Consider the following 12,873-nt stretch of genomic DNA (forward strand, 5'->3'; position numbering starts at 1 on the left):
TTAAGCCATTTACTCTTTTCCAGTTTTATGGTGTACAGTTAAAAGAAGCCATACAGCATCTTCAATGTTTTGATCTGAAATTTTGTCTGACACATTACAGTTAATTGTTTTTACCTTGCTTAGGCCCCTTGACATGGGCACTACTCTGTCAAATTTTTTGCTAGTTTATAATAAGGGTGACTTTTACTACAGTTTTCAATACCTTTTAACTCACTTTCCATGTGAAAGTTCATCAGAATTGCTGTCGTGTCCACATTTCTGTGAGTATTCTGGTGATAAATACTTGTGTAAATTTTGAGAAGTTTTAGAATTTCCCTAAAGCTCTTCCCTACTGAACATTCATTAGAATTTCCCTCAATACTCCAGTTTTAGCAATGTAGACCTTTTCTAGACTCCTGTCCCCAATCCTTCTAGTCTCTACCCATTAATCAGTTCCAAAAATGTTTCACATTTTCAGGTATTTGTTAAACTTACTGGTACCAAATTTCCACCTTTGTCCATTTTTTGTCAGTGTAACAGAATAGCTCATACTGGATAATTAATGATGATCAGAAACTTTTATCTCATTCTTGGAGTTTGGAAAGTTCAAACCACAGTGAATGGACAACAGCTGAGGATTATTTTTTTCCTGTATTGTTCCATAGTAAAAGGCGAGAGGGTGAAAAGGAAGGTGAGACAAAGCAAGAGAAAAACATCCTTTAGTTAGGATGCGTGGATTTATTTATGCTATTCTGAAAAATGAGCCTCTGTGATCCAAGAACTTCCTGTTAGACTTCACCTTTCAACACTGCTGCATTGGAAATCAAGTTTCCAATGCATGAAATCTGGGAAGTACATTCAAACCACAGAGTTTCCATGTCCAATCAGTTACTAAACTAAAAATATTTTATTTTGTTTATCTATTCATTTACTTTCTGAGAACAGTGGGCTTTACTGACGTGTGCAATGGGCCAGGGCTCTCTAGGCTCCCGCCTTTCTCCAGGGCACCTGGGATGGAAATTGTGATCAGGGGTTCTCTGTGCTGAGTCTGAGTGAGGCAGTGAATTCTGCCTCACTCCGTGGTCTTGCTGGGCTGACGTGGTGGAGGTGCTCATTCCTTATCACATGGACCATGAGGTCCACCACACTGCTGTTGTAGCAAAACTTATTGTCATACCAGATAATGAGCTTTAAAAGGAATCATTAAGGGCAGTGCCAGCCAAGCATCAAAGGCGGAAGTGTGGGTGTCACTGCTGAAGTCACAGGACACAATCTAGTCCTCAGTGTAGCCAAAGATGCCTTTGCGGGGACCACCTGTTTCACCACCTTCTTGAAGTCATCGTATTTGGCCACTTTCTCTAGTCAGCAGGTCAGATCTACAACTGACATGTTGGGTGTGGGTACACGGAAGGCTAGGCCTATGAACTTCCCCTTCTGGGATGACCTTGCCATGACTTGTCAGCTCCAGTGGATGCAGGGATGATGTTCTGGGAAGCCCCACAGATGTCGTGCCACAGCTTCCCGGAAGGACTTGTCCACAGTCTTCTGAGTGGCAGTGATGGCATGGCCTGTGGTCATGAGTCCCTCCACAATGCCAAAGTTGTCATGGATAACTTTGGCCAGTGAGGCTTAATAGTCGATGGTACAGGAAGCCTTGCTGACAACCTTGAGAGAATTGTCATATTTTTTGTGATTCACACTCCACAAACATGGCATTGGCAGAAGGAGCCGAGATGATGACTCTTTCAATGCACCCCTTCAAGTGAGCTCCAGCCTTCTCCATGGTGATGAAGACACGGGTGGACTCCACCACACTCAGAGCCAACATAGCCCCACTTGACGTTGGCAGGATCTCACTCCTGGCAGATGGAGATGGCTTTTATATTGATGGTGAGCTTTCTGTTCTCAGCCTTGATGGTGCTGTGGAATTTGCCATGTGTGGAATCATCCTGGAACATGTAGACTAAGTAGTTGAGGGCAATGAAGGGGTCATTGATGGCCGCAACATTCACTTTGCCAGATTCAAAAGCAGCCCAGGTGAGCAGGCACCTTATACAGCCAAATCTTTCACTCTGACCTTTACCATCGTGTCTTGGATAGTGGCTGGCACTGCACAGGAAGAGAGGCTATCGGTCAGGTGCACAGGAGCAGAAAGCCTTAACTTTATTTTTTAAATTATCTTTTACAATTATATTCTCTCTGATTGTAATCATTTAACCAGTACTAATTCAGTTCCTCTTCACACTTCTCTCAGTAAAATCAATAGCATGCCTGATGATGCCTCTACCTTTAGCATCTTACTATTATAATTCACCTAGTGCATTTTGGAAAATATTAAGCATGCACTACTTGTGAAACACAATGCTAAGTAACAAGGTGAATGACAGAAATACTGCTGACTCTTTGCAAATAATTCACTGCTGCTACAGTTTGGATCTTAAGTTTCTATCAAAGGCCTACATGCTAAAGGCATGGCCCCCAGCACATTGCTCCTGGGAGGTGGTAGAAACGTTCAGAGGCAAAGCCAACTGTGAGCCCTGGACACTTCTTCTTTCTGGCTTTGTTTCCAGGCCAAGAAGTGTTTATTTTCCAGCCCATGTTCCTATTTGCTGCTACCCTCAAGTTCTTGCTGCCTTGCACAGATCAAAACAACGGGACCAGTCAAAGAGTGAAACTTTCAAGCCTGTAAACCAAAATAACATTATTCTCTTCAGTGTTTGTCATAGTGAAGGAAAATGGAGTGGTATAACTGCTTAGCAGGGAAGACAAACAATAGCAGACTATTTAACCTGATATTGTAAGTGCAATTACAGAAATAAAGGTATCAGACTAGAGAAATGGAGAGTGTACCTATTGCTACTAAGTTTTCTTTCTAGAAAGCATTTCATTTAAAAATCCTTCAATAATAGTTTCCAGTTTATGGCAAACGCTGTTAACCACAAATGACTAAAGATAGCACGGTACAAACATGAGTAAAGAATCTGTTTGCAAAGTCAGAAACTGTAGGGTGAGTCCTCAAATGGAAAAACTCTGACTTCCTGTTTTATGTCTCCTTCTGTCATTTTTAAGGATTTAGTATAACTTGACCTCCATTCAAGCAATCTAGGGGATATATCTATTTTAAAGTCAGTTTTTGAGTCTTGAAATACTTCATCCCAGTCTCTTCTAATCTCTAAAGTTTTTGTTGAGAAGTCTGCTGTAATTCTGACAGGTTTACCTTAATGTGTGATTTTCTTTTAATTTTTAATTTTTTTTCCTTTTTTGTTTTTTTTTTTTTAAATTTTACTTAAAAGGAAAAGAGAAAACAAAACAAAGCGGTATAAGTACAAGTAATACAGAACAAAAAAAAAAATTAAGAAATCACCAGTTCATAGATTACACATTATCATCTTAGAGACAGCTGCTCAAGGCACAGTATCAAAGCATACAAAGTGGCCATTCAAACAGTGAGACTGTAAACAGTTGTATTCAATGATCCAACCAAAAACATTAATATGGTCATCTATTTAACAACCCTAACACACTTGCAGTTGTATCCTTTAGAGCACTTTTTTTCCCCTCTCTTTTTTTACAACACAATTTACACATTTTGGGTCTTATTACTCCTTAGTTCTTATTACTTTTTTTTGGAAGAGAATGAAGTCAAATATGGCAAAACAAAGCTGTCAGTCAAAACCAAGAATAGACATAGCACATGATGTAAAAACAGAGTACAAGGTTATCAACAATGGTTACTGTAATGTCTCTTGCTTCCTTAAAAAGAATTGTCTATCTCATTAGGTATTATAAAGTTGAACAAAACAGTAGAGAACAAGACCAATAAAACCTAAACCTTGTAAACATTACAGGACTTCCAAAGAAGATAATAGTCAAACCTGAATGGGCATCATAGTGAATCTTATTGCCTTCAAAGTAGTTACCTAGACCCTCAAACTTGATACTATCATACAGAACGGAACAGAGTCTAATCAGTCAAAACAAGATAGTGGGAGTATTACAGGACTTCAAATCAAGTTAATAGGATATCAAAAAGTTACTATAATATATCCTGCTGACTTTTTTAAATTTTACCCCTTAATTAAAAAAATCATAAAAAAACTAAATAATTTTTTAATGAATAAGGGAGAGATTGAGATAAAAGAGGACATAACAACGTAACAATACAGGTCAAAGTATGACAGTTTCAGCAACCTAGTGCTTCACCACCAAATAATCCGACTTAATAGTAGTTACCATAGTGTCTTTTTCCTTGAAATATTTGAATATAACTTTATATACTGTAGCTTCAAATATATCAAGTCAGTGTAAAACCATTCAAGTGGATGAAAGCATTGTAGGGTATTTAGAACCAGCTAACAGAAAACAACAATAGTTTCTATATTATCTCTTTAAAATTCTGATTTTTGTTTAACAAGTGACATTTTAATTATAATGTGTCATGGAAAGCTTCATTTTTCATCATGGTGTTGTGTAAGCCTTGTTTACTTGTATTATGTACTTTTTCCTGATACTTGAGAAGTTTTCTTTTATGATTTCTATAAATAGATTTGCTATTCTATATTTGCTGTCCCGTAACATCTCTATAATTCTAATTAATCTTATGTTGGTCTTTTTATTGTTTTTTGGTAACAACTGTATGGATTTTCTTGTTCTTTTATTTTTGAGACTTCCCTGAGTAATTTGTCATAATGTACCATTTCATTTTCAATTTCAGAAGTGTGGTCTTCACACTCATCATTTATGATATTTATGAATTCTGTACAATTTTTTATATCCAGCATTTTTGTCTGATACCTCTTCATGGATTTTATTCATGGTAAATTTATCATTCATGTTTTGAACTGTTTTCTAATTTTTGTTTCCCTGAAGTACTCATTTTGTATGGACTTATAGTTCATCTCCACTTTGAACTTTCTAAGTTTTCTTTGGAACTCTTCTTTATCAATTTATTTATCTCTGCTACCTAGAGTTTGTTTTGCTTTGTATCAGTATCCCCTGGATCTGCCTTGGGAGAATTGGGAGATCTTGGATATGTTTTGTTTCCCTATTTGCCTATGTATATTTCCTATTTTCCCATATATATTTTTTGTATGTCTGTTTTTGTTTATTTCCTTCCATCACTGGCCCTCCCCTACCCACCATTTTGGTGCTGAGGACTGAAGTTCAACAGTGTGAGAAGTTATGATATGAAGATCTTTGTAGTAAAAATACTGGTTTCCACTTATGTTTTTTCAATTTTATTTATTCAGGGATAGTTTTTACTCTTTCAGCACTTCAAGCTCTAAAATCACACATTTTTCCAACAAGATTAAAATAACCAGCAAAAGAGTCTTTCAAAATAGAGAAATGAGGACACTCCATGACAAAGAATACAGTGGTACCTCAGTTTACAACTCACTTCTCTCCATGTTTCTGCTCACAAACCAAACTAGAAGAGAAACAAGTCAAATTTCCTCTTAGGTTCAATGTTGAACTTAACCACTGAATTTTATTTGGTTCTCATTCAACTTGATTTGTGATCACAATTGTGGAAAGAATCTAATTCGTGAACGAGGTACCACTGTAACTCAGGAGATTTAAGAGTGCCAACCAGCACTCTAGAAAATGCACAAGAATACCTTAAACACAGGTGATGAAGCCAGCAAATCTAAAAATCTTCATGGAATGAAAAGTGTCAAACAAGGCAAATAGATTTTAAAAGAAAAAGAACTAAAACACAAAGGAGTCATCAACACTAAATAAGTGTGATAATAGAAATAAATCAATCCTCAATAATAACTCTTGATGTTAGTGGGCTCAGTCCCCCAATGAAAAGACATGTATTGGCATATTGGAATTAAAAAATAAAGCAGAACTAAAAATATAGGCCGGAAGACAATACTTCACGCATTAGGACATTGAAAGCCAGCATGGGTAAAAATTTTTCTCTCAGACAATTTAAACTTCAGGCTAAAAATTATCAGAGACAAAAATGGTCATTATACAGTTGTAAATATATATGGACTAAATAGTGGATTACCTGTCTTCAAAAACAAATAATGCTAGATATAAAAAAATGAAATAAACCCTGATACAATCATATTGGTCAATGTCACTATCCCACTTTTTCAGAGACATTGTGACTAAACAAAATAACCTAATAAAAATATTAGAGCTGAACCATGCCCTTAAATGTATGAAGTTAATAGATATCTACAGAGTCAACAGAGTATTCTAACTGCCACGATATAGTACACATTCTTCTCAACAGCACATGGAAATTTCTCTGAAATGGACTACACACTAGTTTACAAAGCAAGCTTAAATAAATATAAAGAAATCGAAGTAGCCCGTGTTTATTATCAGAGCATTGTGCAATCAAACGACATCAATCGCAGAAGGAACAGCACAAAATTTGGAAATACCTGAAAAGTTAATAACACATTCCTGAAAACCTCAAGGATCACAGAAAAAAATCAGTGAAGAAATTAAACAGTTCCTGACAACGCCAGTACAATATACTGTGACCCATGGGGGGAAATGAAAATAGTCCTAAGATAGAAGCTTATCACAGCCTATGATCACATTAGAAAAAAAGAGCAAGCTCAAATAAATCACGTAATGAGGAACCTCAAGAGAGTTTAAACAAAGAACAATTCAAGCCTGAACTAAAATGAATGTGGGAAATACTGAAGATCAGACCAAAAATTAATGAAATTGACCACAAAAAACAATTCAAAGAATCAATGAATTGAAGAGCTATTCTTCAAAAGAATAAACAAAATATATAAATTCTTATACAAATTTATGAAAAATGGAAGAGAGAAAGAAAAGAAATACAAATGGTCTCCAAAATACTGAAAAATGAAAATGAAAAACATTTCCACATCTGACCTTTAGATAAAGGCAAATTAAAAGGACTCTGAGATTTTATTTAAGCAAGTAATAGTGATAGTCATCAAGAAACCAAATAATGAATGATGGCATGGCTGATGTGAGAAAATACCCTTTATTTTTTGGTGGGAATGTAAACTAGTAATACAACCATTCTAGAAATCATTATGGATATTTCTCAAAGAACTAACAATAGCAACTTCATCTGACCCATGTATTCCTTTTCTACGTGTCTTCCCTAAAGAGTCAAAGACTGTGATATTACTGTGATACATGCATATCAATCTTTATAGAAGCACAATTCATAGTAGTTAAATCTCAGAAGCAGCCTGAATGTCAATTAATAACGAAATCTGTATATAATGCAATACTATTTAGCTGTAAAGAATGATACATTAGAGGTATTTATAGGGAAATGACTATAACTGGAAAACAACGTTAAATGAAATAAATCAGTTATACACCTTACGTATTTTATGGCATGTCTCATTTGAGTAAGGCAAAGTGCAAATTAAAAGCAAAATAAAGGACTGATAGAAGAAAACAAGGATAGATCTTTTACAAATGGAAAAGGGTCCAAGAGATTGAGGGTGAGGGAAGAGGACTAGCAGAAGTGTAAATAAGATTTAAAATGTGTTATACATGTAGCCAATACCAATAATGAATGTAAGTATCATGTGTCTTAAACATTGACTAAAAATAATGAAAATAATAATGATTATAGGGAAAGATGATACAGAGACAGAGGGAAGGAGGTGGGTGGTAGAGGAAAGGAAACAAAGAGAAAATAGATGCATTAGCTACATGAATCAAGATGTGTTATATGCATGAATGTGAACTTATATTGCAGAAATTTGTTGCAAAGATGGGAATTTTTAAAAATAAAGTTATCTTATTAGGAGCAGGACTTCTATTTCCAACTTCAGTGTCTCTTTTCCATGCAATTTACCTTTTGGATATCAGGGACTGGGATTTGAATATCTCTGAGAGTCTGTTATTTTTTCTACCATATCATCCATCTGATGACAATTCTTTTTTTTTTTTTTTTTGTCTTTTTCCTTTTTATCGGTACCAGGGATCTAACTTATGACTACCTGCTTGCAAGGCAGGTGCTTATGCCGTGAGCTAAATCCCCAGCCCCGACAATTCTATTTTTAAGGAAAATATACTAAAATAAAATGAGGGAAAGGAAAAGGGAGAGGTCCCAACATCCTATCTTTATCCAATTCATAAAGAAAAATGGCTTGTTTTTCAACTAATTTTTTAAGACATATGTGGAGAAGAAATATAGGCCATGTGTTTATCTGTGCATTCTAATAGATTTTGCCTGGAAAGAACAATAGACATGATTGTATCTATTTTTAAAACTTTATCCACTTTCCACTTTTAAGAATGATCAATAAATTTTTTCTGTAAGCTTGTAGGTATAAAGTTCATTCAAAGTACACAACTTCACAGGGCAACTGCTGATAGTGTTATACTGCAAGTGAAATACATAAACCTTTTATTACTTTTTTAAAAAGTCACTAGCCTCACTGATGTTTAGATTTTTGCATGGTATATTCATATGTCAATAACACCCCTTGCTAAAATCTGTAAGCAGTAACATATCCATGCTAGAGTTTGTCAAACCGATTTCTGTTTTTATATTTCATACTTTATTTCTTTGGCCTGTGAAAACTAATCAGGGTTCCTCTTCAATAGCATATGTCTTGTTGAGCTTTAAAATCAGAAATATCTGCATGCTCACAGTTCAGTTATATGTAAGTGATATAAACTATCTGGACATCTTTTATTATTCTAAAGGTCAAAAACAAATGAAAAAACTTGAAATGCTGCTTAGAAATCAAGCTTGTGCTCTCAGAATTGGTGCCACTTCCCATTATTTAAATTTCTCAAGGCAGCAGTACTTATAATCACATTATTAGCAGAGATGTTTTCATAATCAGTTTTTTACCCGTAGACAAAATATGACTTGAACACAACATTAGTGACTCTTGATGAAGCACAGGGCAGGAGGTTCACTGCTAGTTATGATACAAGTTAAATGAATAAAATGTTTCCTAATTGTAAGAATTACTGACTTATATAAAACTTTATCAATTATAATATCTTAGAACAAAAAACTTCATCTCACAGGTTCTGGAGGTCAGGAATTCATCTATGGTTTCATTGGGTTGCTCTAAATCAGCCTTTCTTATGAGGTTGTAATCAAAGTGTCATGCATGACTGTGTCCTCTGAAGACCTAACTGGAGTTACAAGACCATACAATCTTCGGGATCTTTGTTCCTATCCATGTGACACTCTCCATAGGGCTGCTCATGCCAGGTACCTGGATTCCTCCTCTGCAAGTATTCTAAGGGAATGGCAGAACCTTAAAATATCCTGCCTTGGATCACATTTGCCATGTTCTATTTGTCACACAGACCGACCTTGACAAACTGTAGGAAGGAACTACCCAAGAGCACCACTCCAAAGAGTAAGGAATAGTGGAGCCATCTTTCAGGCTGGATCCCATAGTCTCCCTTGTAACTCCAACAAATTTAATCCTTCCTACATGAAAAACATACTCATCCTCTCCAATGTCTCATCACATAACACTATGAACTCAGAGTCGCCAATATAATTCTTTAAGGTCAGAGATACAGCTCAGCGGCTCAGCACCCGAAAGCACAAGGCCCTCAGTTTGAATCCTGGTACGACAACCACAAAAAAGTAATCATTTAAGTGTAGTCTTGTTATAGGCAAAGCTTATTAGCCTAATCCCTTTAAGTACCACTCCTTAATTATTGTTCATTTCCAATCCAGTGATTCACAAACAGAAGACAAATGTTATTTTTGCTACTTGACACTCAACAGGAACAGGTACAGGACAACTGTGAAAGGCATTTAAAAAGTAGGAAATGGAAGGCATGAGTCACCAGTCTACAGCAATTATGAAATGAGCTGGACACTGGTTAGGAATTCCTTGATTAAAACTAAAGATGTGAGAATAATTCCCTATGGCTTTTGATTCAGGATAGGTGCTCTTGAGTCCTCCTTTACTTTTTATGAAAAGTAGCAAGTATCTGCTGTTAAATAGTTTTGTCAGGCTGTCAAAGACTTTCAAGTAAAACTTATGGAATCCATTTTATTAAATAAAGCCAGACCCAAAATTATCTTTGAGAAAAGGTCCTTTTTTTAAAGCTTTATTTTCTGTGAAGATAGCTACAGGACAAAATGCTTAAGTTTTTTAGATTTGTTGTTTGAGTGAAATTTGTAAGGTATATCTTTAAAATGTTTGTAAAGTGTTTCCTATTATTAAGCAAGTATTGTGAAGTATCAGTTTTGCTCTTTTTTAGGTCTTACCAAAAACTGTGTACTCACATCCTCCTCTCTTCCAGAAGCACACAGTGTTTTATAAGCTAGTATTAAAATTACCATACTGTACTTTCTTCTATTTCTCTATTGTTAAAAAAGACCTAATAGAACAAAATGGTTAGAAGGTGTATAAGTAGTCTTGAATACAGAACTGGGGGTCATTGGTGACAATTTTAGAAGCCAACTCAAGTTTTAGTTATTCAAAGTAAAACAGAACACAAATAACATACATTGTTGATGAATGTATAGGTCTCAGGTGTGTCTCTGTATGATCTTTAAATTAATAACTAATAAAATGATACATTGTCTATATTTGAGTGAAATTCCTCCATTTCTTTTTAACTTTTGTAGGTCTCCAGAGAACTATTCTTTAATTATCAGTGGCTCAAAGCATTTCTCTCTCTATTGAACTCTGTCTCTGTCTCTGTCTCTACATATATATAGATATATATATGCATGTATGTATATATATAGATATCTACTATATATCTACTACATATCTAATACATATATATTATATAGTATGCTCTATATATCTATATATAATCTATGTATACTATCTATACTATGTATGATATATGTATAGTCTTTATATATGCAAATACATGAATGTATTGCATATATTATATTGTATTGTTATTTTCCAGGTCTAAATATATGGAGATAGAGAAAGACAAAGAGCCAGAAAGAGAGACAGACAGACAAAGACAGAGACAGACAGACAGACAGACAGACAGACAGAATCAGAGTCAGAGACAAATACAGAGACAGAGACAGAGGACAGGGACAGAGACAGAGAGTGAATTTGCACATCTTCAGTGGACAGGATAATTTTAATCATTACTAAAAACATCACTTAAAGTCTAGCCAAGTCATGGTACTAAGACATTAACTTTGACTGCAGTGGTACTGACTGACCAAAATATAAAGACAATTATTTGGTCACCAGTCTTTCAGCAAATGGAAATGGAGATGAAAAGGAGTATCATAGAAAGTTTTTATCCTACATCTACTAAAATCACTTTCTTCTTATACAAATAATCAAAATAAGCTTATGGATCCCTTGGGGATTCTGTTCAGTCTGCGTAGACTAGCTGTGACAGATGAAAGGAATTTACAAAATTCTAGTGAACACTTTTCTGACAGGTGTTCTACTTTTAAAGTATGCTTTGCTCTCATTGATGATCATTTGGATACCAGCTTAAAAAAGCAGAACTCCATATAAAGTTCTGCAATACCGTTCCAGCTGAGCTGAGCTGCTGTAGACCTGACAAACACCTGGGTTCAGAAGAAACACCTGGGTTTAAAAATCTGTGTCAACAGTGTTACTCAACCTTTCACGATCCATGTTATATGTGCTTTTGCATCATCATTACAATGTTCCAAACAAATGAGGATATGGACAGTTCCAGAAGTATTATGCAAAATTCAGACAGTTTCTATCCACCTCACATGACTTTTTTTAAAAAGTTAGAAGCCTCAAATTCTTTAACGGAGCAAATCTTTTTAATACAACAGCAAAGTCTTATTTGTCCTAATGTATGGAGAGAAACAGCTGAAGTAAAATAGAATTATCTAATGTGGACTCTCAAATTGATGCAATGAGTGTGTAATTTCAGGAAATATTGACCAAGTGCAAATGTTGGATTAAAATCACCACAGCCATGGCTTGCTTGTTTCTCAGGGCAATTCTGAGCCAATGTGGGACAGGTGTCCTGATTTTGAGCCTGTGCAATTGTTTTTGCTCAGAAAGTTTACATATTTAGGTAGGAATGGAATAATATGAATTGTGATCATTTTCATAAGCTTTTCAAACCTCTGCTAACTCTTGAAACATTTTCGGGAGGTCTTCAAAATGGCGGCTTGCTAGGGGATCGAGCGAAGAGTCTCTCTGGAGAATTCATACTAGAAGCTAAAAAATGACAACATGGAGAGGGCCAGATAAATCGATAGCGATTCTTATTAACCAAGACAGTACAGCTGGAGGATTTAAAGTCCTGCTGAGACCGTGAACGCTGATAACGGGAGGCTGCAAATCCCGCGCCTTTAAATCAACAAACTGACCCGTGGACCCAGCAGGAAAAGCTGAGTTGCTTTTGGGGACTGTGGGAAACTGAGACCCGGGCCGGGACTCCAAGTAGCAGCCAGGACTGCACCGCTGCACCAGAGCAGATGTACAAAGCTCTGGCGTTTCAAATCTAAACGGTGCACAGATATCTGACCATTCAGCACTGTGCCGGGAGGTCCCGGAATGAGGACCTGCACCGGACTCTGGTGAGTACTGGGAACCTCACGGCTGCTGGGGTTGGCCAGAGAACAGCTGGCCCGCCACCACGGGGAAATCAATAACACAGAGTCTGGTGCAGACATTTTAGCCTGGCGGCAGAAACTGCAGCGTAGTGACATCACCAGGTCCCTCTGTAGGAGGGCTGGTGGAAGACATCTTGAATCCTGGCAGAGCCTGATGACTTGCTGGCTTCAGCTCCACACAGAGAACTTAGTGGGAGACATCTTGGTTTTGGGCGGATCTGCTATTCTGGTGCTCCTGTCACAGAGAGGTTTGGAAGAGAATGGCTGGGATTTGGGCAGAACCCTGTGCCATAGTGACATTACTCAGCTGCTTCTGGTACAAAGAGAATTGGCAGGAGCTACTGGAGCTA

At 36.4% G+C, this 12,873-nt stretch overlaps 1 pseudogene; it reads right to left on the reverse strand.

Annotated features, from left to right (window-relative positions):
* Positions 1 to 626: 626 nt before the first annotated feature.
* LOC100722078 (glyceraldehyde-3-phosphate dehydrogenase-like) overlaps positions 627 to 12,873 on the reverse strand; it is a 45,203-nt pseudogene continuing 32,956 nt past the window's right edge.

Source organism: Cavia porcellus, unplaced genomic scaffold, assembly GCF_034190915.1.
Source record: "Cavia porcellus strain 051 isolate PalLab524CR breed Dunkin Hartley unplaced genomic scaffold, mCavPor4.1 scaffold_11, whole genome shotgun sequence".
NCBI classification, from domain to species: domain Eukaryota; kingdom Metazoa; phylum Chordata; class Mammalia; order Rodentia; family Caviidae; genus Cavia; species Cavia porcellus.